This window comes from Gouania willdenowi, unplaced genomic scaffold, assembly GCF_900634775.1.
Source record: "Gouania willdenowi unplaced genomic scaffold, fGouWil2.1 scaffold_272_arrow_ctg1, whole genome shotgun sequence".
Lineage (NCBI taxonomy): Eukaryota > Metazoa > Chordata > Actinopteri > Blenniiformes > Gobiesocidae > Gouania > Gouania willdenowi.
The window spans coordinates 64,427-68,367 of record NW_021145030.1 but is presented as its reverse complement, the minus strand read 5'-3'; the positions used below and the strand labels follow the sequence as shown (position 1 = coordinate 68,367).

Sequence of the window (3,941 nt, the reverse complement as noted above, 5' to 3'; positions counted from 1 at the left end):
AGCTGAAAGAGTCTGTACATGCACGATCACAGCTTCCATATTAACTGCTAAATCCATCCATATTTCCCTCTGTTTGCACCAACAGCTTCTCCCGTATTCTTGGGCTGCTGGCATGCTCAATGAGTTGGTCCTGGATCATCTCATCAGTATTCTCAGTAAACGCACACGTCACCGCCAGCTCTCGTAGCGTGTCAACATACTCAGCAACAGTCTCATGTGGCCTCTGCACTCGTTGTTTCTCCACCACGACATTTATTGCAGGTCTGAAGTGTGTACACAACACGGTCAAGGTGGACTGATAGCTCGTACCTCCATCCGTGAGCGTGTAGAAGATAAGTTGTCCTTCGGTGCCCAAGCAGTGCAGTAGGAGCGCACGTTTCCTCTTGTTGGCCCACTCGTCTCCCTCCATGTGAATAGCAAGCAGGTAGTTGGTGAAAAGGAATTGTGGGTTGTCCGGCAGATGCAAGAAATAACGCAGGTAGAGGCAAAACACTCGCCATCCTAGTTGTCAATTTGTTATGTGCGTGGTTAGGAATATTAAAAGAGGCAGCAGACTTGAGACTGAACTTTCTTCTTCTTCTCTGCTATACAGTAGGAGTTCATTTTAAAGGTCAACTTTATGTGCATACTAGTCAAGTCGACGTCGACTAGTCGATGACGTCACAGCCGAGTGGCAGCCGAGTGCAGGTGTTGTGCCAAAATCCGTGACCCAAATAAATCTGTGACAACAGGTGGCAACAGTTCCAACCCCTGCGGCTTCTCTGCGAACATTTACTCCCCCTTAAACATGTTTGTAATTCTTCTCCAGTCTGCATTTACTTCACCCACCAGAGCGTCATGTTTAAGGGTGTGTAAATAGCTCCTTAATAGCTACGGAGAGGATTACTCAGTTGACGTAGCACTCTTCTTCTCTACCGCAGAGAAGCTGCAGCAGTCACAGATTTTTAAGAGTCACAGACTTTGGCACAACACCACCAGCCCCTGGGATACGGGACATGCTATAGAAGCTAAGTAAACCCAGGAACGGTGCTGCTTCGCCTACCATGAGTCTATGGTAACTGTTAAGCCCCAAGGTTTCCTCAAAGCTGGGCGTTTAGACTTTGTTTGGGCTGTTTTTAAAGTAGCTTCGGCTTCCTTCACCAAAGCCGGTGTTGTCAAACCTCTTTGGAGCTATTTACATTTAAATGTCTGCCGAGAAACCACAGGGGTTGGAACTGTTGCCACCTCCAGTCAAAGATTATTATGGGTTACAGATTTTGGCATAACAGCGGTCTTACCGCACTAACGAAGCCTCCGTCCTGCGCTGCTGTTTTTCAGATCTGCTTAATACACAGACACGTTACCACTACAGCTAGCGTTAGCATGTATATTAGCCATAGTATCTGCCTACCAGCTGCAGTTTGAGCACAAACCAGGAAGGAGCGAGAATTGCTTGATTTTATACAAGGACCCTTGTTTGCTGTGTTGTGCCGCCATCTTGGGCTAAAGTCAGGTACTGCGACAAGTCGACATCACGTCGACAGATTTGCAAGACAACACTAAAGTCGACTAGTTTGTTCAACCCCTACTATGCAGTCAGCTGCACAGCATCATTCAACCATAGCAACCCCTGTGGTGTAGCAACTGAAGACACAACAACATTGGAGAGTGGTGTGAGAGCTGTGTTTCAGATTTAGAAAGGATGTAAATTTGGGATGCATCATCTGTAGTGTTCCTTTGAATCAAGGGGTGTTTCTGCCTTTTTAACACTGAACACCCTCATCAAAGGTGACCAGCTACAGGGTAATCAAGCCTGAGCTTGCGTCCCATAACTGTTTCCTACTCTCTCCTATCTGCAGTTTTAGGCCACCTCACACACACTTGAAAAACACCAAGAATGTAATCAATGAACTGTTTATAATTCAGGGTCTTCCTAGATTTAACTTTAGAGTCTTTATCAAAACCAAGGTCATGAGTTTTGTGCGAAAGTTAAAAAGTGTATCATTAGTTGTATCTAGTTTGTGTGGACTGTCTGAGAAAGTACTTTCAGAGATGCTTTATAGCATTTGTTACTATTTTTACACATTTTACACAACTAAAGAGTTGTGATTGTGGATTGTTACTTGTTATCACTATAGTTTCTACTTCTGAAGTACTTTGTTTGCACTCAGGATGAGCAGGACAGCAGAGTGATCTATGGTAATGTAGAGAATCACCAAGGCCCTGCCCAGCACCACGGTAAGTGACTCATATACGTCCCAGCATTCAAGGATCTGTAACCTACGCAATATTTGAGTTGTTGAACTGTTACACATTATAACAATAACACAGATACACAAACAATTCTCCCAAAATATTGATGGGATAAGTTTATTGTAATCAGAATAAGTGTTTGTTTTCATACTTTTTTTTAATAAATGGTATTGTGCTCTGCAGCACTGTGTGGTCTTACAAAGGTCTTGTAGACATAATTTACAGGGGTCCTTTAACTCTATTAACAGCATCTGCCTTTATTGTCACTTCTGTGGAAACATCCTTATCCTTAACCCTTGCAACACATCCTGGTATGTGTGCATTAAAATGACCGTAACTGTTAAAATTTGCTCTATTTGAAAAACTCCAAATGTTTCTATAAGCTAAGATGTTGTGCTTTATGGACAACCTACACACATTACAGTATTCACGTTTCCTCCTTTGTAAAAACTCTGCGAAGAAGTCGCTTCGGCTTGCGGGTGGTGCTGGGGAAGGGGTGCTGCGCGTGCAAACATGGAGATACAAAAAAAGAGCAAATTATTTCATATTTGTAGCAAAAAATAGAATCTGGAAGACCTTCAAGGATGAGGAAACTTCCACAGAGGTGTTTTACATTCTTCTGAATGTTTTTATATTTGTTGAAAAATCTGTTATTCGTGTGTTTTCATTGTTTTATTCCTACTAAATCTAAAAAAAAATATTTAGTTTTTGTGTTTTTCTTAATTTCAAAATGGTATTGCACTGTTTGAACATGTAATGAATAGTGATAAATTGCCATATATTGGAGGTCTAAAGTGTAATGGAAAACACTTCATCATAGGACATTTTTATGACCATTTTATATGGACAAAATATGCAAGAAAACCCATGCAGAGATGTTAATATTACAGGTGTTAAAGGGTTAAAACTCTGATTAAATTACAAGGGTGTGAAACACCATGAAGGTGGAGACAAATGCTTCCTTGTTGACATATGCTGCTATCCTCTTTTAAAGACATACAATCAATCAAAACTCCCGTATTGTTTCCTGTAGGTCAGAAAAAAAGAGGAGGAAGAGGAAGAAGAAGTGATGTCTTCAACAGTCAAAGAAGCAGTGAAGAAGATAGTGTGTGAGGAGAGGACAGAGGAATTTTACACCAGCTTTAACTGTACATGAAAAGAAGCTGTAGCAGTAACACGCCTCCACTGATGTGTGTGCATTTCATAAGTTCTTTTTACGCAGTGACTCTTCTTTTTGTGGCTCATTTTTTTACAGTTTGGTTTGGTGGATCAGCTTTTTTCAAAGTGTAACAATGTGGAAACATCAAAGCGATCAGCAGACGCCTCTGATGTAGACTGGCAGTTGTCAGTCGAAACATGTCAGGAGATCAAAATGGATTTATTAAAGAACAGTTGCTTGAATAAATGAAACCATAACATAACATTATCATCAGAAGTTTGAAAAGAACATCAAGCTCTTTTGTCGGCTGTCAATGTTTATTTCCAGAGTAGAGCTTTTTGTCTTTTAATTACAAATTTATTCTAAGACATTTTTTCTTGTAATAGAATAAGTTTAGTTTTGTAATATTACGACTTACTGTATATTTAAAAAATGTCTTATACTAATACAACTTTACTCTTAAAGTCTATAAAAACGATGCTCACACAGATCTTCTTTCTTCCTCTCTGACCCAAGATAATCTGTAAATATGTCTAAATATACTTTCTAT

The 3,941-nt window shown here is 40.4% G+C and overlaps 1 long non-coding RNA gene across 1 annotated transcript; it reads left to right on the top strand.

The window, feature by feature from the left end:
- The first annotated feature begins 2,090 nt into the window (after positions 1–2,090).
- LOC114459185 (uncharacterized) lies at positions 2,091–3,491 on the top strand. The gene is made up of 2 exons (XR_003673254.1): positions 2,091–2,217; positions 3,266–3,491. It is a non-coding gene; the product is annotated as an uncharacterized LOC114459185 (long non-coding RNA).
- The last annotated feature ends 450 nt before the right edge of the window (positions 3,492–3,941 follow it).